General features: G+C 40.7%; 1 protein-coding gene across 3 annotated transcripts in view; it reads right to left on the bottom strand.

Moving 5' to 3' along the window:
* LOC137274676 (glycine receptor subunit alpha-2-like) overlaps positions 1-23,469 on the bottom strand; it is a 64,265-nt gene that overhangs the window by 20,137 nt on the left and 20,659 nt on the right. For all 3 annotated transcript variants that reach the window (XM_067808010.1, XM_067808007.1, XM_067808008.1), the window contains exon 2: positions 6,403-6,470. The gene's annotated coding sequence lies outside the window, so the exon portion shown is untranslated. The remainder of the gene's footprint in view (positions 1-6,402; positions 6,471-23,469) is intronic.

Genomic DNA, 23,469 nt, shown 5'->3' with positions numbered 1-23,469 from the left:
TTTTGTTATATGCATGGACAGTGTAGGCGAATGTTTTTGTACAAAGCTTTGAGCAATGTTTCAGATATGGCATTCTTTCAGCGAACACTTTCACCACAAAGCTACCTCGAAGACAGACTTACACAGAAGGTGGTGTTACATGATATATGTTTGATATTGATGCAGACACGTCGAGAGTCAACATGTGTCTCTCCCCTACACCCTTTCGTGACGGTAATACTCACATGTTCCTGTATTTGTGTTTGGAATTAATTTAGCTATACTAAAAGACATGCGAGTAAATGATATGGATAGGAAAGGAGCCCCAAACTATGATGTAAAACACGACATTAAACATAACTGGACAGCAATCCTGGTGGAAGTTCACGGAGACGTAGTTACGAGCTGTGAAGTTGATATTCTACTCTTTCAATTATTTATCTTACTCGGAATTCATATTACTGTTTACAACAAGGATCAATAGCACTAGGTAGACCGACGAATACAATACTCTGGTTGCAAGTGTGGCGGAGGAGGTGCCCCACATATTTCGTCGTCACGTTCAAGATTAAATTACGAAGCCATGATCCTGAAGTCTCAGTTCACTTGCAACTGTAAACACTGTACCTGACGATAGCAAACACAGGCTTCTACTTCCAAATACCAATGTGGTTGTAAAACCACCTGACTGACAGTGAGCGCCTCTGTTGTTCCAAGTAATTCCGTACCTCGAATCAGTTATGCAAGACACCTTTTTCCCGTGTATTCGGAATATTTTCTGATTGAAATAAATTGGGCAGTAATGCCTTTCCGCCTGCTTCCTGTTTGCTCTAATTGCCTATTGGTTGTATCCTCAACAATTTGGATCAAAAGCAGACATTCGCAAAACAAAAGTGCACAATAATGTGTGTGGTGAAACACATCCGTTGTCCACCGATTTCTCCGGCTTTGGCAATACACACTAACACAGAATGTACATCAACCCACGCTCACCCATATTCCAGCCACCAAACCCGGGCACAGCTTAAAATATATACTGTCTAAGCACTTCCAGCAAGTAGGAAGCAGGATCGTTGTTGTACGAGCTTATTAAACCCATTCTTAGCACAGTGACTACGATCAAAGTTAAGAATTCTTAGGGTTCCTAACGTTTTTAGAATAAGTGCCCAATAGTCATTGACGTCTGATTATGTTTACCTACCCGGGTGACAAGTGACAATGTTCATGACATGGGATGCCTCTACCAGTGATGTACGCTGAGAGTCCCTGTGTACAGCCACTACCATTGGTCTTCAGTGCTGAGGGCACAGTTGACTGTATGATGGAATGTCATAATGATGTCCCCATATCAAAATATCGCACCCTGCAGGGAGATATTACACAGTAACTAGAGACCGGATAACTACAAATAATGGCATCTATCAATAATTTATTAGTATAAATTGATTAGACACCAAGAATGCATGAGTGAGTGACTGATTGAATTTCAGTGATACATTGGCACAGTTTCCTTCACTATTTTGCCTGTTGACAGAGAGTGGAATATCGCTTGGCAGATAATTGAGACTGACACCAGAAATTATAGTTTAACAAATGTATCAGAACGAACTGACTGAGTGAATGAGCAGCTTGAAGGAATGTCATTATCTTCCAGTATTAGTGTCCCCGCTGCGGATACAGATGAAATATTACCGCCGTTTAGATTAACGCCCCCTTCAGCGTTCATCCATCAATATGGCGTCTGGATGCACATGGTGATGTAAGCCTAGGTAAGCCATAGATCCAGCGTGTATCAAAGTTATGTTAACCTCTTCTGATCACAGGCATATATAACACTTGCAAGTACACAGTGCATGTCAGTGCTAATACAGTAGATGTTCACATGAACGTGCGCTTAGTCTGTCTGGCAGTCACACATTACTTTCCCTACTGGCAAGCCTTCTCTGCAGGCTACTTGAAGAAAATCTAGATTTCAAGGGGTTTTCTCTGGTCTCCCTGGTGTGTGTGTGTGTGTGTGTGTGTGTGTGTGTGTGTGTGTGTGTGTGTGTGTGTGTGTGTGTGTACGTGCGTGCATATACAGACACACACGTTTGCATTTGTATTCGTGCGAATGTGTTTGTATTGTGAGGCCGGATACCGGACTTTGAAACACTATTAACATGGGAAAATTGGACAAAACTTTACCAATATATTATAACGGTATGTGTTGTTGAAAACTGGAAATTTACAGACCAACTGACCACGTTCCTCAATGTTAAACCTGTCAAGGGTCACGGTGATAACGAGCATCGGACTTAATCCGTGTCAAGTATCTCTAAAGCTAACAGGGCCAAGGTGCAATGCATGTATCTGTCTGTCTCTTCGACTGTTTGTAGTTGACGCTGGTCAAATCACGTGCGTGCCACGTATACCTTCGTGGGATACTCAAGACTGGCCATCGATCTGACCTTCACAATAACAACATTATCGTGAGTTTTATCTGAAACGCGATTATCTATGATAGCTGGAATAGGTATATAATACGGATGACAGTCACAAAGCGGGGGTGGCTGTCTTGTAAATTTTATCGACTGCATTACGTTGTGAATACTTGATATTTGTAACTGTGTACAACATAGATAGTGTAAACGCCCTCTGACTTGATGTGTAGAACTTTAAACAATGACATAGCGTTGTATACTTTTGAATGTGTGTCGTGATTACTGTAGTATGTATAACGAATCGACGTATGATGTTTATGTTATCTCTATAATAATTGTACCCATACTATTATCGAATGATTATGTAACCGATGAATCCTGTGACTGCGGGTATTAAACTCCCGGTTTGTTTCACTCAGGTGTTGTGTTGTGTGTGGGTTGGTATAGTCAAGCGAGCCAATTCCCCAAACTCGTGATTTACTAATAGTACAATGACCCCGTATCGAGCAGCATATCCCTCATCCCTCTACTATTACCAAGTATCACTGAACATCACAAACACTGTGTTTTCCTTGTTGCATGACTATATCAGATATGCCATTCAAAAACATACAGGATGTCGATAGTAACAAAATTAAGAAGTCATATCTGCTAACATTTGACTGAGCGTTTGAAATATCTATCATTTTGTTAAATAAATACTTTCCTAGAGGTTTCGGTGTACACATAGTGAACGTGTCAGCTACAAGTTAGTGATGTCCTCATCTCTGTGACGGATTATTATCAGCACTTGACCAACAGTGGGCAGATTCTGATAGTACATACATATATCATCAACGTGGGGGCGCGGGGAGCGAGCAGGTTAAAGCGCCAAGCTGTGACCGGGTGTAAAAACCTTGGAGTCAACTTTGTGTGCCGACTGTCCATGTTGCCACAGCTCATAATGTGCAGTACACAACCAGGTGCACTCGAAACAATAAAAACGTATTCGTTGGTATACGACCAGATTATGCAGCTGCGTGCAGCTGCAGGTACAGCAATGTACAGCGAACTTGGACAAAGTACGGTGACTATGTGTCCGAGTCCACCATGCTGTGAATGTCGTAAGGGTGAGTAGGGTGCGCCTAGTGTCAGCAAGAGTTGTATACTCACAAGGGAGTGCCGTTGAGATCCAATGATAGAGGTAAAAATATACCAGCGCCAAAGGGACTACCTTCTCTCTGTCTAATTCATATTACTTTTATAATTATAAATTAAAATCATTCATTCATAATCGATCATGTTCATAAACGTTGACAATGACAATGATAATATTTTATTACCCATTACGGAATTCATTTTACATTTGAAAGAGCAGCATAGATTAAAATGAGGTACACAATAACAAAGCAAAATATAAAAGTCATGTTGAAGCCTAATACTAAATGGTACAAAACAGTTTTTTTTATATCTATTAGTTCTTTAAAGTGACACTGAGTCGGATGTCAAGAGAACATATTAATAAAACGTGAGTATCGTCAGATAAAACCCTTCTTGAAAGGTTTATTGCACGACTTCTGAGAAAGAGAAGGTAAATCACCAACCTTTACACCTGAGATTTTCCTGGCCTATGAAATAATTCTATGAAGATACGAGCTGCCCTTAATGTAAAGAGTTCATTGTACAGAAAAAGTTTAAAAAGTTTAAAATAAAACAACGATAAAATACCGTCATTAATGTATACATTACCCAAATAACAATACCAATTTTATGTCGTCAGTGTCATATACAACTTTTTATGTCATTTACTGGACCTACCTGTTACATATATCAGTCTTGGAGTTATATTCTCGGTATCTATGTTATTCTGCTACGAATAAAGCTCACACGAAACACCAAGGTCCAATACAAGCAACTTTGTCTTATTACAGCCATGGACACAGAAACGAGGCATCACTCCCTGTAACCGTTATGGCCTTACCACATGCTACCCTACAGTCCGATGTTTTCACTATCAGGAAGGATATCGGATTAGAACTTTCATGGGATTCTGTCTGCTTGTCCTGAAACGGTAGCACCCAGACTGACGAGGTTTAACGAGGTTATGTTAGTTTACCTCATCGTCTGTATCTGTGGTGACAAATGGAGGCTCCAAACAGAGCCATGTATGCACCAGCAGCCATTTATGTCATCATACATTGCAACGTATATTATGAGACTTGGCCACATATTCTTTAAGTACCAACATCAACAACAACGAATAGCGTTTTACAAGGAAATAACGTAATAGTTCCATTAAATGCCACGTGCTCTCTCCATCTGGCCATATTTCATCATAAAATGCAGCCAGCTATACTCACAAATCGATTGCGACTGGAGAAAGGCAGACCAGCTGGAGCGGCATCGCTGTGAATGGGTTGTCTGAATGTTATTTGGGAATATGTTTTCACACGTACGAGCACTGAAAGGAGTTCAGTCATCAAAATGTACAAAATCACATAAACTTACGACCATTCAGTATATTGTTTGGAATTATTAATGTCAATAACAGGCTCACTAGTTACATATGATCAACCAATTCCATTGGTATCTCACGGTAGTCTCATGTTGCACAGTCATATCGTCACCGCATTTCTCGTGGTTATTCAACTATATCTTAACCCATGACAGTAGTTAGGACCTTCAGTGCCATGCTGCATGGCAACTAACCATTATCCTGATAGAATAATTTCCTGAAACCATCTCTACACATTACCTAACCTTGCTCTACACATCACCTGCCCTTGATCTACTGACATTATGATCATGATATCAATGTATACATTATGTACATGTAATTTATATTACGTCACTGTCCATCTATCCCAGTACCGCGTGCTATACTTTTAGTTGGATTTGTCAACGCATGTTAACAGTTCTGTAATGTTCGATGTATATGTAGATGAATGTGCCAACGAGTTCTATAGCGTGTCTACACACTGCATACCCTCTAATCTAATTCTGTCTGTGACAACTGATATAACCGCGGTGGGCAGTGTCCAAGACGAGGGACACAACAGTGCAGCAACAAGTACACAAGAACACAAGAAAAAGTAATGTTGTCAGCCAAACCACCGACCGCCCCTCTGTTCATACAGAGGGTATTACGGTCCCTGGAGTCATTCAGTCCACAATATACATGTACGTGTATATATAGTCATTGAAAACAAACCGTTTGTGTATGGATCTACATGAATATACATACCATGTTTACAGTTTAAAAACACGATATCGGTACTGTTGAAGCAATTTGACAATTGGTTGTGAAACGTTTCTCGTCACCTAACTGCGGTAATATCGCCTTACGTAATAGTGTATGGACGAAAATGAAATACAGTGATTGACATCATGAACAGCAATGACTAACCCCGTCATCCCTCTACTTGCTTAACATGAGAAACATGGGTAGCTAAAGGCCAAATCCTAGCGTCATCCCAGTGAGTGTTGATCTATGATGTTTCAACAGCACATGCACATGTGACATTCAGGGTCACTGTTAACCTCACGTACCACCAACACTCATAATAACGATCTCATATGTGTTTACTACAGTGCGTATCATATGTGTTTACTACAGTGCGTATCATATGTGTTTACTACAGTGCGTATCATATGTGGTTACTACAGTGCGTATCATATGTGGTTACTACAGTGTGTATCATATGTGGTTACTACAGTGTGTATCATATGTGGTTACTACAGTGTGTATCATATGATTTGAAAATACAAAGCACACAAAGCACACAAAGCACTCACAAACATTCCGTTTTGAAAGCACTGTTACTACGCCAGCGCAAAATACATGACCCGATTCTGCAATACAGACAACAGACACAAATTCAGATATCTCTAGCTATTCCCTGTTCTTCTGTCCTCTGGGTCGATTAACGACAGTCAGGAGATAGACGCTGGAGCCTTCGGCTGAACGAAACAAGCCCGAGGGGCTGACCAAAGATTTCTACATAGAAGTGAAGTGGTTTCCTACCTCGACCAAAGACGACCAGGTCCTCAGAGCTTGTATCCAACACTTGGTATAGGTATGGGCACAGTAGTCTGCAATACAAAATTCAAACAGATAACGTCTCGTGAAAATGGTCCAGTCACGGAGATCAGAGAAAAATCAATGTGATGATTTCTCTGGGGCTGCCGTTGTGAAGCCGGGGAGGTTGGTCAGAGCCAATACACACTTTAATTCTTTAGTGTCGATAATAAGAATCTGAGCTCCGGATTGTATTAACAATTCATCAAGATGACATGGGGTTTAATAGACCGTCAGATGGCAGTGATTGGTCGAGTGGGAACTCCGCTGTGGAGGAAAGTCACTCTCTGTTGTATACAACCGGTGGTGATATCATACTGCTTCTGTTCCCCTGCTATGAAGATGGAAAATATGTCTCCAAACAGTAACACCAGCTGTCATAGCTCATATGTACGTTGCTTTATAACGATATAATAACGCCGTGGTGAGAATCAATATGCATATGTGTCTCACATACGATGTTTTATTAACAACTACCACACACACATTACACCCTCAGAATGTCACGCACACACACACTCGCGCGCGCTCGCGCACGTCACAGAGAAAGAGGGAGAGAGGGACAGACGGACAGACAGAGTTACACATTATCAGAAGGGGTTGTTATTATGTATACCTCTATGTGTGATTAACAAAGCATATATTAAGTTTACTTGGGCGTTTCAGTAGCGTCTCATCATGAGATATGTGTTATGAATCCAACTCTATTTATATTTCAACAGATCATTTGAGAAGTCAACCCAACCTGCACACCATACACACCTCAACTTCAATCTTTCTGATCGGAACGTGTTTTCTGACTGGCATAAACCTGTTGTGTGTTCTCCTGATAATGAATTGAACCAGTTTCATACCCATGTATCACCTGCGTAACCCTGGAGTACTTGTGAACACAGACGATGGCCCATGTTGATCCAAAAGACCCCACCCCTTCCCGGACTCCCCCCACCTGATTAAAATTTGAATTACTTTTATAAACAGCGTTTAAAATAATTCAACGCTGACACGAAACACCCTGTACCGGTGCAGCCGTTATGGTAACACAGGTTATGGTATCACAGGTGCTATCATGTCTGTCAAGTGCTACGAAATACTTGATCGCGATGCACCATGTTCTGTGCAATTAAAACGCAATCCTTCAAATGCATTCCGAGACCAGGAAACATTTTGTTATGGAGTTGGAATCTTTTGTCGCCATCAGTGGCTCCTGAGATTGTCGTATATCTTGTGTGTTACAGTCGCGTCCAATCATTTTAGCAGTTTGAATGCACAAACATTATATCATTCTTGAAGATCTGTCACCAGCGAAATGCAGTGTATGGGACGTCTAGTTCGCTGGGAACTGACTGATATTTATCTCTGCGAGGGCAACATATCGTTTACCATCATCTGGTTCCACTGACTGATTCTGACTGACTCGTTAACGCCACTGCCTGTTTTCACATGGTAACCATTAGAAACCGTTCCCCAAGCATCACGAGTTCACTAGTTAACAAATATCGGACAGTAATCAGGTTGTCCTGACATTTCATGGCAGGTGGTGTTTATTGACACAACCATAGAAGCGGGCAGCTGTTAGACAAACTTGAAGATAATATATCTAAACATAACTGTTTACATTGTCTATATAGAACACATATTAGACCCAGTTGAACGATTTATAGTTTACACTGGACACAGCATAAATTTTACTCAGTATATCATTGGTCAATGTTTTTCTGGAGTTACTAATTACTGTTTAGATTAAACCCGCATTTCGATATACCTATAGTATATTGTCTAAAAGACCGAATAATGTTTAACACGTATTTTCAAGACGTTGATGAAGCATTTCAGACATATTAAAGGTAGGAGTGGATTATTGTAAAACAGGTTTCTCTCTAAACTGTTTTCACTATCAACTTTACAATATTTCTGAACCACTCAACCATGTGTTATTCATAGTAACAGGTAGGAACGGAATTTGGGTCTGTCGGTTGTCTTGGGTTTGTAAAAACGTATACCCTCGTATACTCACCGACTTCGCCCTCGGCCAAATTACATAAAAAACATTCAGTACTAACACTTTCAAATTTATTCAAGACGATACCACTCTAGGGGATTTACCAAAGAATTAATGACATCGTTTGGAAAGTGTTTAATAATTAAGTAAGCTTTCCTGCCATATCTTTGTGGTATCGTGGGGCGGCATAGAGAAGATACGGTGGCTTTGATGTAAGCACTAAAGGCAACAGTGTTAATTAATCTGTCATGCTATGTCTTTTATAGGGCCTCCGCTTCACCCTGTTCAGTTCCTATACTGATCATGTTTGTGTATCTATGGGTGTGTCCTAGTTTGTGATTTTGTCTACATCGAAGATACTACTGTTAGATGAGAGAGGATTCTGCATGAAAATCGTCTTGAAAATATTTGGGTAATGAATATGCAAGTAAAAACCCAAGAAGCATGTCTGATGAAGGATGAAATTAGCCGGACTCCTGGTATAACTTGTCAATATGTTTATGGAATGAAACATATTAAAAACATCTCACATGTATGAGGTCACTTCAGCACGGAGTACTTATAGAAAGTGTATGGTTTGGATCACAACACTATGAATAATACCATTCTGCATATCATTTAGTCAATGGATTATGCAATGTTTATGGCAGTTAGACAAGGATGTTCTTTGTCATTTGGACAATACAGTGTTATATTTGCATACATGTGAACACGGAGATCAGGATTTCTAGACATGTTGGATGCATCTTCACTACGAATAATTAGGATTAATCACACGGGTCTTGGTACAATCGTCCAACCTGTGTCCGATACCGCCCAGTTCGCGTGTACACACACAGGCTATGTCTTCATTTACGCCAAGTGTGTATGTATATCTGAACCCCTGAGCCCAGACCGGAAATCATCAACACATTGAGAGATATATATATACATACACACCCCTACAATTCTAAATACCATTAGGATCTAAGAATACAGCATAACACACAATTACAGTCAAAGTGTCACCTTCAATGTCCTGTCTGAAGTTCTATTATCCGCTTCGATACATTTTCCCGAGGAGGCTTGGTCCAGCTTCAAGACACAATGACACAACGTTTCGATTTGCTAGTATAAAAAAAGAAGATTTTCAACTTTGTTTAAAGAGAATCAAAGAAAACACTGTTTCGAGACAAATCACTGTTAGGCAATAAGCTAGACACACGTTTTTCTGTCAAAGCCGATTGTATGATTGGTCACGAGATCTAGTACGTAAATAAGGTGACAAATGATGACACTGACGGCGGTGTGTGGATATATGGTTGAAAACCTTTTCATCCCAGAGATGGTCGTGTTGATAGCGGCGAATACTCAGATGGTTCCATACCAGGAAATCCGGCATGGAACGAGATGGAATGAGATTTTAATTGCAAAGAGTGGAGTTATGTAAAACCAAAAGAGCCGGGTTACAAATCTTTTCCAAACGGTGGACCATCATTCTCTGTGAAATATAACAGGAATTACTCATCGTCTCATCATCGCAAGTTGTATTTAACGTGCTATTTTGAGGGTGTTTTTGTGAGATCTCTTCACTGATCCATGAACTAACCACCTATATTTCTTGGTGACAGCAGCATTTTGGAATGAGTTATAACTGCGGTTTCCTTAAACCGAGGAACTTTGAACTAAAGTTTGAATAAACGGGATATAAAGAAAAGTAACATATTAATTAAGTGGTGAAACGGTTTTTAAAACACTGTCGGCGATGAATACTATGTTTGTAACTTCTAGCAGCAGGTGTTCGTCTGTCTGAAAATCAAATCGCATCAAGGCAAGGTCGACTAAGAAAGCTCCGGATAAACCTATGTTAAAAGCGTAAAAATACAACCGATGTTAAAAGCGTAAGAGGTTAACCCTACAAGAGGTCAATTACTGGAATCTAAAACATATGCAAACAACGAAACATACACCAGAACAAAAACAACAAAACAATACCATGTCCACCCCTCATAGACTTATGGTCTGGTGTGCTTTCATTACAATTAGCTTCCTGACAAGGTCTTTCAACATAGACACATAGCAATGAAAGACTTTTTGGACTTAGAACTGCATTGTCCTGTTTACCATAGCTTTACCTTCCAGACTCAAATGAAGTTCCAAACCGGTAAGCGTTTCTGAGGTTGTATCAAATGACCGATTCAACAGATCGAGATTTCTCTGAACAAAACGGCGTTCTTAATTAAACAATAGATTTTTCATCTTCCAGGGATGTTCAGCGACAGCACATGTTGCATGAACATGCACCACAGTGCACTTATGTCATTTGCAGCGTAAAGAAGTCAACAATCAACAACTAGGGTAGGCAGGAAACACTGACGTCAGCTAGGAATCCTGATCTATTTAGAAGGTGTAAGTCACAGAAGGTGTGGGATGATCAGACAACGTTGACTATGTTAAACTACTTTATACAAACTAAACTCTCATTGCAAACAGAGAACTAAATGAAAAGAAGCCGATCAAGATAAGTTTCAGAGTTGGGAAATGTTTTTGTGGTCATGTAAGATCAGATCGACAATACATCATTGATTCACACAGTAGGCGCGGTGGCACGCTAAGGCGTATTTATTCACTCAAACCACAGTTACACTTATCTCATCAGCTATAAGTTGGGAGATATATGTTATAGCTTTTGTTATAGCTTAGTGCATTTGAACTTTGGCAATAACAAATTGTCATTGTCCAAGTGACAAAGTGATAAAATACAGAGAAAATTTTGCAGAACTATTTCCAGCTTGCCGAAGTATTTCCTCACTGTCTACTCTGAAGGGGGAAATCGGTGATAAGTAATGATTTGTGGAGTCTGACATAACAGAGTCAAACGGAATAAAATACATAAAATACATGTTCGGTAAATGACATTAGGTAAACTCATGGAAACCCCGATAAGAAGTGGTATTTAGCCCCTAGTGCTTGTCTTGAGAGGCTACTAATGGGATCGACCCGCTATCTTTGCTGCTGTTGCTGTCGCTAGATCGACTCCCATGTCTATCACTTAATTGTCGGGTCTAAAGACAGTAACCATGCATGAGCTATAATGGCCAGTTAGAGGGCAGGTAGCAGAAGTTCAAGTTGGTAAATGAGTTGAATGGAATAGCTGGACATGTAATGGCCACTGAACAATAACATATCATCGGTATACATACTACTGGTACAGTATAGATGTTGACTCATGTGTTCAGACAATTGCTTTCATATTTTGTGCAGCTTGTCGTGAACCTCTGACCGTACATATGCTGATAATGCTGGTCCGCCAGATTGACGGATGACGGGTTGACGGAAGGAATTCTCTCAACATCTGATAAGGATTCACATCGTCTAATGTGACTCTTCGTTAAGTGTTTATATTTCTTCTAAATACTTATCTCTCACTGCAAGACATTCAACATGGGTTATGAATACACACTGTCTCTTTGGTTCAATTCTACGATTGGATTCAGTCCCTGAAATACAACTGTTTATATTTTACTAAGAACAAAAGTGCAATCCTAAATATATCATTGTTCAGTTCAAGAGGTATGTGTCTTTTATCATTCATTAGGATAACAACAGGTAGACTATTCACGGACGTTGTGAATGTCAACAATGTGATGAAAGTGTAACTATGATGACCGCTGTATGAAGCCTTGGTCGTGACAATTAGTGGACATCTGCCCAGTTCACGTCATGGACATCGTTACTGTAACTGGATGACTGAATGAATTATTGGTGTTCCTTGAAATATTGAGAGTTTTGTGAGACAATTTGGAAGCAGATTAGATCTGCAGTTCTAAATATACAGTTCAGAAATATGTAGCGTCTTTTTCATGATGCCCAGTCTGTTTCCGGTTTGGCCAAACAGTAACACAATCTACATTGTCTAGTCAGGTAACATTAATGAACACATCGGACTAACGCAGATAGAGCAAGCAATTGATTTGGGCTCATGCCACCGGTAAGCTGCATTCATTCAGGAAAGAGAATCATGTTTATTGTGCTCGAAAAGACATTGGTGGCATGGACCTCTCCCATGCGCTTTTTACTATATGTGTCTAGACATGCAACAACCCAAAACTAAATTCACCTCCACTGTGATCCAAATAGAATAATAGCGAATATCGGTGAAGATCAGGTAGTCTGTCTCACACTCCCTGAACCATATTACTTTGCATAATGCCTAGCATTCACTGCAGTGCCAACGCCTTAAATGAAGCAAGTCTATATTTCCTCAGGATTTCTCTGCTATCCCTGGGTCTCCTTTTCAATTAAAATGGGTTTGTTTGTTACTATCAAAATTATAGGTATTAGTCTTAGTCTAAAGATCAGGAAGCAGTACCATCTCTATTGTCTGGGTATTGAATGAATCCGGAGCCGTCCGCTATGGACTGAGTAGCGATCGTTTAGGGATATTGCATTACGATTGCACGCAACAGGTTTTTTAAAGAGCATGACTCTTTAACGCCAATTTTGTATAAATACGTTGGCATTTTACCTATTTTGTAGACAACAGAATGGGCCCCAAGTGAGTTGTACCGAAAGGTCATTCTGTTTCAATCCTCTGCCAAATTCATGACAATTGTACCAAATCTTGTTAGTTGTGTGTTTGTTGAGATGAACTGACATGTGCTATCACCATTTTCTCGGTCACATATTGAACGTTCGAGGTGAAACTGGGGACGATAGATATCTGAAATTTCGATGTAAACGTCCACTTGGCATTGCTGGCAACGACACAGGGATGAATTGGTGATTCCCTTATTAAACTTGCAACAAGTTTCTTAAAATCAAAAGTCTTTCTTGGACTTTTCGAGTTTGGCTGTCTCGTGTCTACGTCACAACCAATCCACAACACGGCTGTTTGACAGTCTGAATTCCCTTTGAGTGTCATTCGTCTAAAGTCGGTTTATCTTTCAAACTTGAAAGTTGTAGCAGTGGCATTTCCCTAACAATCTTAAAGCTTTCTGTTTTCTAGTTTGTTGAATCATTTAAAGGTTATCCCTTTGGCAACACGTATGATCATTAATCATGTCAGTGGCTGCAAGTAAATGACTCCATTACTGGACAACAATTACCTTTGTCAGAAGACCAAGTTGAAAGAAGGACCATTTCCTGTACGTCGATGACATGTTGATTAGAGGGAACACCGATTCTTTATAAAATGTTAATTAAACCTGACACTGTTTTGAGACGGACCTTGGTAAACCATTCCCCAAGTTATGAAAGTACGAACTGATATCACCCCCAGGAATTAACACTGACCCGAAATGAAACTTTAATTTGATCATTTGGAAAGGAATTGCTAAATGGTTATAGTCATGTGAAAAGCACAGGAACCATGTGAATTAACAATGGAAAACTTTTGTCTGTTAACGTTTAGTACAATATCTTCCACACAACAGCGCGCTTAAAGTAGAGTTTAACTCTAATCGAGACGTGCTGATGGCTATAACCTTCAGGGCTTGATGAAGTTTCATTAAGTTCATATGTTTACATTGCACATGATGGTCTCGTGCCATGTGTGATATTGTCGACCAGTGTGCGATGAATTCTGTACCTGACCATATGACATAACTCAAGATACTTCTATTTCTTTAAGGGGTAGTTTATGCGAATGCCTGTGATTTCGTGTTCTTTGCGAAAAATATTATCCAGGAATAATTTGAATAGTTTCAGCATGGTCACTAACCCTCAGTCAAATATATCAAGGTCTTACTATTGTGTAAGTTTGGTTATGTACTTCGAATGTTTCAAAGCGTCTTTGGCTGCATAATGACAAAAACCCTGTCCATTATCACACAAAATCCGTGATAAAGTTGAAGACCATTGTATTGGAGTAGCGTAACTACATGCTCATGAGATACTGTCAGTGAAGGATGGCATACTGACCAGCACCTGATGCTTGCTTCACAAGAAATTCGCCCAAGCAAACTGAACGGAATTATAAGAGAAAGGAATTAACTGCATGAGACATCATCTTAGTGACTTAAAAACACCGACATCCACCTATCTGAGCAAAACCGTCCTCACATCACACGGCTAGGTCCCCAGCAACCCATCCCATCAGATGCATCACAGGTCTACATAAGATATGGACGGAGTCACTCTCGGGATCATGTTCTCCGATCGTTCTGCATGATATCAATCACTGGCTTTTCTGATCAAGACATGATTATTTGGATAACGTTTGATGACTGGAATATTTCAGAGTGCGGCCTAAACCATCATATCATCAATTCCATGCAAACTGCACTCTCCTGTGGTACAAGAAGAAAAATTGAATTATGTAATCAAATCTCTTAAAAGGCGGGACGTATTCCACATTCATGAGTTCAAAGTGACTCTCGAATATAATTCGATAATTCACAAATTGGGAATCAAACTGAATTTCCAATTAAACCGAATAATACTTCTCGTCCAGCTTATATCGCCGAAATACCATCTAAGGGAACATTAACGGGATCGGGGGAAATTTATTAAAATCTTTAAAACGTTAATCGAACTATGGGTTCCTAATGCTTTCTTGATAATCACTGGGCTTCTACGTACCAGCGTGTCGGGGATCACCCCTGAAGCTGGATATGTGAAAAAGTAAAGTAATTGATCTTAATGAATACACGTCTTGTGGTAGTCCCACCTTCCACCTTGTAAAACCACATCTATTAATCTCCGTTTGCCAGCGCTTATTTGACAAGAAAGAGCGTGGTTTTATCACTGTGTTCGTCACGAAGCCCATTTCACTGCAAGTACAACGGCCATCAAAGGATAATGATGTACAAATATCCCATTCGTTTTTTTTTTATGACACAATAGAGAACGGATTCATGTCGTCCATGTAACGCGATAATATGCGGATGAGAAATGAGTCCAGTTGCTCTTATTACTGTCTAATGTAATAACGTTAAATTAATAAGTTCCAAAAATGCAATTATGGTCTAAAGTGTAATTTCATTAATTATTCGTCAAACTCCAGTCGGTCAAGTACGTAGAATTGGTGTAAACAATGATAACAAATTATTGGTTTAGTCTTTTCTGTTTGACAACAAATGTCGGTTAGCCGTCACTCTCAGTTTTAATCATCTCTGCCTTTTTGACTCGTCTGTCATCATCTATCAATTTGACGGTTTGCAAGATTTGCTAATAAAATCAGCGTCAAGCACAGCTAGGGAAATCCTGAGGCGTAACAGTATTGAACAAGTTGAACGACAGTCTGGGTCTGTGGAATGGTGTGGAATATAACGGTCTGAATCAGTGGAAAGACAACTCTAAATATACTAGTCTGCATCGAAATATACTTGTCTGCATCTGTGGCCAGATGATGGTCTAGATCTGTGGAAGATGCCTGGAGAGACAACGTCTGGAACTGTGGAAAGACAACGGTCAGTAACTGAGGTAAGATTTATTTTGGATCTGTATGAAGACAACGGTCAGTAACTGAAGGAAGATTACTTCTGGACCTGTGTAAGGACAACGGTCAGTAACTGAGGTAAGATTAATTCTGGATCTGTGTAAGGACAACGGTCAGTAACTTAGGTAAGATTAATTCTGGATCTGTGTAAAGACAACGGTCAGTAACTGAACTAAGATTAATTCTGGATCTGTGTAAGGACAACGGTCAGTAACTGAACTAAGATTAATTCTGGATCTGTGTAAGGACAACGGTCAGTAACTTAGGTAAGATTAATTCTGGATCTGTGTAAAGACAACGGTCAGTAACTTAGGTAAGATTAATTCTGGATCTGTGTAAGGACAACGGTCAGTAACTGAACTAAGATTAATTCTGGATCTGTGTAAGGACAACGGTCAGTAACCGAGGTAAGATTAATTCTGGATCTGTGTAAGGACAACGGTCAGTAACTGAACTAAGATTAATTTTGGATCTGTGTAAGGACAACGGTCAGTAACTGAGGTAAGATTAATTCTGGATCTGTGTAAGGACAACGGTCAGTAACTGAACTAAGATTAATTTTGGATCTGTGTAAGGACAACGGTCAGTAACTGAGGTAAGATTAATTCTGGATCTGTGTAAGGACAACGGTCAGTAACTTAGGTAAGATTAATTCTGGATCTGTGTAAGGACAACGGTCAGTAACTGAGGTAAGATTAATTCTGGATCTGTGTAAGGACAACGGTCAGTAACTGAACTAAGATTAATTCTGGAACTGTGGAAAGACAACGGTCAGTAACTGAGGTAAGATTAATTCTGGATTTGTGTAAGGACAACGGTCAGTAACTTAGGTAAGATTAATTCTGGATCTGTGTAAGGACAACGGTCAGTAACCGAGGTAAGATTAATTCTGGATCTGTGTAAGGACAACGGTCAGTAACTGAACTAAGATTAATTCTGGATCTGTGTAAAGACAACGGTCAGTAACCGAGGTAAGATTAATTCTGGATCTGTGTAAGGACAACGGTCAGTAACTGAACTAAGATTAATTTTGGATCTGTGTAAGGACAACGGTCAGTAACTGAACTAAGATTAATTCTGGATCTGTGTAAGGACAACGGTCAGTAACTTAGGTAAGATTAATTCTGGATCTGTGTAAGGACAACGGTCAGTAACTGAACTAAGATTAATTCTGGATCTGTGTAAGGACAACGGTCAGTAACTGAGGTAAGATTAATTCTGGATCTGTGTAAGGACAACGGTCAGTAACTGAGGTAAGATTAATTCTGGATCTGTGTAAGGACAACGGTCAGTAACTGAACTAAGATTAATTCTGGAACTGTGGAAAGACAACGGTCAGTAACTGAGGTAAGATTAATTCTGGATCTGTGTAAAGACAACGGTCAGTAACTGAAGTAAGACTAATTCTGGATCTGTGTAAGGACAACGGTCAGTAACTGAGGTAAGACTGTGCCCGGGTTCGACTCCCCACTTGAGTACAATGTGTGAGACCCATGTCCCCCGGCATCATATTGTTACAGGTAACTCTCCCGATCGTGTGATGCCAGGACTTACATTCCTCCTTGTTTTGTTGCTCAATCGACTTGACACTTACATCCCGACGGGATAAGACTGAGCAAAGACTCAGAGAAGAAGGCCGCTCTCACACGAACAATGTTTTAAAACAAGACTTAATCCTGAGCAGCAAAGATAAGTGTCCGATACTGAAGATGTAATAGGGCTTTTAACACTGCACTCTAAACGCGTGTTGGTGTCGGGGGATTTGCCCAACAGTGTAAGGGTTGTTATCGGTTGATGAGCTGGGCGGTAATCCATGGCATAATTAGCATCAGGCTTCAGATGGTCTGTTCAGTGTAAGATGTCAACCTAAGGTCATGCATGCACCAACAGAGCTGACATGAGTGGAATCTAAAATTCCTTGTTATAAATAGACGTCGTTGTTTTTGCGTGACACACGTAAATGACCATTATATTTATATATTTGTTCTTACTTATTTCTTCTTACACTGATTAAAAATAGAACGGAAACTGAATTTACAGATAACACCCCAACCCTACAAAACGGAGACTGGTATCTGTACAAAGTAGTCTAAGCATTACATTGTTGAATGTTGTTTTAAAGCAAAGTATGGATAGACGCCATGTACGCATATCTTTAGTTTACTGGTGTTGTTATAACCCATTGAGATTCTGTCCACAGGTAAAATTAAGTGGCAGTCTGGACTGTAATACCAAATATGACATATGTTACATTTGACCACTTTCTAAATGACATTGTTTAATAATAGCTTTCGGCCGTGAGAGCCGTGACATTTTACACTTATCAGCGGGGTACACAAAGTACGTAGTCTAGACTACCAGTTGTCCGGCTTCCATTTCATAGACGTCCCGGTGGCTGAGTGGGTTAGGCGGCTGACTTTGTGTGCTGGCGATTAGGTGCCTGACTCTGACGGTGCGAGTTCGAATCCCGGATGGGACTAGAATTTGTACGTTGCTAAGAACGTGTATTCCCAAATCTGACATATGTTTCATTTGACCACTTTCTAAATGACATTGTGTAATCATCGTTAATGCGTTTTTAATCTAAACCTGACTGTTGCTGTCATAAAGACCCAAGTTTAATATGGCTACCCGACTCAAACAGTATACTGATTCAGAGCTGACAAGTCCATATTTCAGTCACGGTACCATTTTAAACGGAATCTGTGTTGCCTTGGACCACCCTAGTCGGCACCCGATGACGCAGTAGGCCTGTAGTGCAATATAATACAGATAGAAATACAGACGTTCTGTGGCCGTCACTGTGACGCTTACTGTCCCGCTTACGTGGGCACACGTTGTCCCGTTGTCTCCGTATATTGGCTGTACAGGAGATATGTTCTTTGAGAGACAGAGATTCCTGTAATTGCTAGGCCTTATCCTTGGTGTCACTACTGGATATATCTGCGTGTTCCACCCACCAATCTTGATAAGCATTAATTTCGGCGTTCCTCTCGCATCAGTTTGACACTCAGCGATGTAACACACAACACGCTACAATATGGCGTTAAAACAAGTCACGCCTATATATGTCTCTATCATGTCAAAACCATTTAGTTCATCACAAACAAAAGCAAAAGTTGACATATTTTAAAAAGTATCAGTTATAACGGATTTTGCACCAGGAAGTTAGCGTGATAATAGAAAGACAAATTCAATTCCGAAAATGGAATGGAAAGTTAATATAGATTTTATACGATGATGTGAATACATATCCTACTTAGGTGTGGGTGTGCGTGCGCGTGGCTGCGTATGCCAGTGTTATTCAGTATAAAAAAATGCAGTACTGTGGGTTATAAATTCAGTCAATGACATTTGCGTGCTCGTTACTATGTTTAGACTTGGAGTCAAATTTAAGCAGGAGATGTATGCACTTGCCTTTGACATTAAGACCATTAAAGCTCATCGTCCCGCCTAGACCAACTTGACACTGCCAGGGTCTGGATTTTCGAAGCTCTTCGAACCTTATGATAGTCGTAAGTTAATGCTAATGGATGGTACTAACGACTATGGTAACGCAAATCTGGGCCCTGTACCACTTTTGTAGATGTACTGTCACTGCATTGTATATTGTTTTCATAGTGCCTTCCTAGCTACTTAAGGGGAGTATACCCGTACCGCCTAATTTTCAGACTAAGAAAATCTCATACTGTCTAAATAGACCAGACCATCTACAGAGTGCAGTCACTGAAGCATATCGCTTCTCAGGGAGAGTCTAATTGATACGACGGGGGTTCAGGAGTAGAGGCATGTGATGATTATAACAACTCTCAGTGCAGTCAGATGCTGTAATACCTTCACAGCTTAAAAAGATAAATACTTGTTTGGGGATGTCCAGATCCGTGGATGCTTCTCCCACTACGCCCAGGCTCTGTGGAGGAAGATACAGCATCTTTGACTCACCACCCGGTACAGGAAGATGCTGTATTCAAACAGCTTGCCCAGAGAGCGAAAACTCTACCACTGACACCATTGGACCAAGTGGACAACGTCTCTGGTTGCACTCCATGGCACTCTCGAAGGCTGGCATTTCAAGTTGAACTCTCTGACATCTTGCTACCCCAACATCTTTGACTTTGTAGCCATGATCAAGGGTGAGCAATCCAAGACTGGGGTTCGACTTGCACAACAACAAGGTCATCAGCGTGAACCCAGAAGGAAGAAGAAGTATGTGGCTGTAGACAACAAGATCCGAAGGGCAAAGGACAAGCTGATCAGCCAAGAGTTGGGTGTGATGAAACTTGTGGACAATGTGGCGCACCTTCTAGGTGACCTGAAGTGATCTTGTTTCTGAATGTGAAAGACTGATATCTTCTTGTGTTGCTTGAAATATGTCTTGTCTTGTGTTATCTATTATTTGACATGTGATGCACCCCTCTCGTGTCTCAAGTTGGACTCTTCCATTAGCATACTGCCTAAAATCTGTTAATGTGTTAATCAATCAACCGTGAAAATCCTATACCACCTAATTACTTACCTGTACCTTATCTAAACATTTTAGACAGTATGGGAGGACACCACTTAAGGTAACCTGTATCAGTTTATGAACTTAATTACCTATGTTACAGAAGCGGTGACAGCACGCGTGGTATCACCTCCACGTGACAGGACACCTTCGGGCGGGTCTGTCGAAGGGGTCAACACCTTGCCCGGCGAACTGAGGCACGGCTAAGCCCTGTGTATAATAACTACATCTTCATAACGATTGTGAAGGTGTTCACGTGTCTCGATCTGCCCCTCTTGGTAGGTAGCTGGAACTATACATACATATGTAACGAGTTCTTGGATACGCTGTAACTGTCAGAGTTGCATGTGAAGTTGAATGTTTGTCACAATCATACAGAATCAGACTAATAACTTATGTAAACGAGTTCTGGTTTTACAGTTCATTTTCATGGAAATTCCTCTTTGTAGTTTCGATTTGCAATTTGCATTTATTGATCTGAATAATTCATTTCCGCAATAAGAAACTTCATACATCAAACCCAAGGGCAAACTCGGGAGTCATTAATCTTTGTTCACAAATAAGTATTTGTTTTTTGCAGCTGCATTCAGTGATGTTGTGGTGATGCAGGACGCTGAACTCAATTTACGCAAAGACTGTCGACTAAGTCCAAGGGTTGTTGTGAATTAACCAGGCTCTGTTGACTGACGGATGGTGACGACAGAACATGCATCTACCTGGTCATTTACGACTAAGAAGGACATAATATAGAAACGAAATATCAGGAAGACATGGATCTATGGCCTTGTGACAGATCAGAACTGCTCCACTGCATGTCTGAAACTTAACATTTTGGTTCCAAATCCAGACGTTCTAAAGTGGCAAAACATCAAAGTAATGTATGAAATCAGCAAGAAATACAGACTCACTCACTCATCCACTCACTCAACCACTCACTCACTCATCCACTCACTCATCGACTCCCTCACTCATCAACTCACTCATCTACTCACTCATCTACTCAATCATCCACTCACTCACTCATTCATCCATCCACACATCTAATCACTCATCAACTCACTCATCCACTCACTCACTCATCCACTCACTCACTCATCCACACACACTCATCTACTCACTCATCCACTCACTCACTCATCTACACACTTATCTACTCACTCATCCACTCATCTACTCACTCACTCATCCACTCATCTACTCACTCATCCACTCATCTACTCACTCATCCACTCATCTACTCACTCACCCATGCACTCATGCATCCACTCATCCACTCACCCATCCACTCACTCACACTCACTCATCTACTCTCATTCATCCACTCATTTACTCACTCATCCACTCACTCACTCACTCACTCATCCACTCATCCACTCATCCACTCATCCACTCATCCACTCACTCATCTATTCACTCACTCACTCACCCACTCATCTACTCACTGATCCACTCACTCATCTACACACCCTCACTCATCTACTCACTCATTCATCCACTCATCCACTCACTCACTCATCCACACACACATACACTCATCTACTCACTCATCCACTCACTCACTCACTCATCCACACACACACTCACTCATCTACTCACTCATCCATTCACTCACTCATCTACTCACTCATCCACTCATCCACTCACTCACTCACTCACTCACTCATCCACACACACACTCACTCACTCATCTACTCACTCATCCACTCACTCACTCATCCAATCAATCATCCACTCATCTACTCACTCATCAACTCATCTACTCACTCACCCATGCACTCATGCATCCACTCACTCATCCATTCACTCATCCACTCACTCACGCTCACTAATCTACTCACTTATTCATCCACTCATTTACTCACTCATCCACTCACGCACTCACTCATCCACTCATCCACTCATCTACTCACTCATCCACTTACTCATCTATTCACTGACTCACCGACTTATCTGCTCACTCATCCACTCACTCATCAACTCACTCACTCACCCACTCAAGGACATAAAAGTGTGTAGTACCTGGCTTTCAGGTATCAAGTCAATTGGTCGGAGTTTTAAATGTGATCTTTTAAACCAATACGCAAAAACAAAGAACCTGCAGATGAAAGTACTGGAAAAGCTGTTCCTGGGTTTGAATTCATCCGTATTATATTAGCATACGACGACGGACAATACTTACTGGGAATTCAACCCAATTTTAAGTCTTCGTTTGACATAGATATACTATACAGATTTTCACTTTTATTAAAACCATAAAGTAGGAGAGGTGAACGTGTTGAATAATGGTCAAAAGCATCTTCAGTTCAACTAATCAGGCAAACGGCTCATCATCTTTCACGGCCACATGTAGGGACTGCAGCATAGTTTATGTAATGCTTGATCTTGGTGTTCGCTAAGATATGCTCTTTTGTGACAGAAAACATGGAAGTGGGGCAAACACAGTCTTTCCTGTTTCTTTGGCAGTAACTAAAGCAATATGCCGAGCCGAGGAAGCTCTGCTAAACAGATCGGGGATATATCACCACTAACCCAATAGAAGACATCAGTCATGGCACTAGGGTGTCGGGCCGATCTCCTTCAACCAGACTCTTCACAACAGTTCACAATTACACATATACGTCTACATCTGACGGGTTGGTTCTGGCCAACACGGCTCCAGAATTAGTCTCTACGTGCAGGTCCAAACTCATTAGTCAAATGCTGTTGGTGACAACGGGTCGGGGAAATCTCAAGAGTGGTGAAGGTGAAGGAGATGGGGGTTGCTACCATCAACCTGTTTCCCTATCTGCACCGCCACACTTTATTTGGCGTAACTCACCCATTCCATAAAGCTTGCTAAAAACTGTTCTCGCATTATAATATAAAATGTTCAACAGACACCAAAACGGACCATGAATCAAAGGTCGGTATCATTAAAATCAAATAACCAGATCCCTGGGGGCAGAACCAGAAGTAGTAAATAATCTTGGTATGAGAGATTGCGTCTGCACAAGAAAGGCCATAAAGAACAAAAAGCATGCAATCATTATAACCATGAGGCAAGTCTGCTGAGCTGCTATCGACCGCCACTTTCTTTGTCAATGAAGC

This window comes from Haliotis asinina, chromosome 2 (genome assembly GCF_037392515.1).
Source record: "Haliotis asinina isolate JCU_RB_2024 chromosome 2, JCU_Hal_asi_v2, whole genome shotgun sequence".
Lineage (NCBI taxonomy): Eukaryota > Metazoa > Mollusca > Gastropoda > Lepetellida > Haliotidae > Haliotis > Haliotis asinina.
This window is presented reverse-complemented; position numbering and strand designations above follow the sequence as displayed.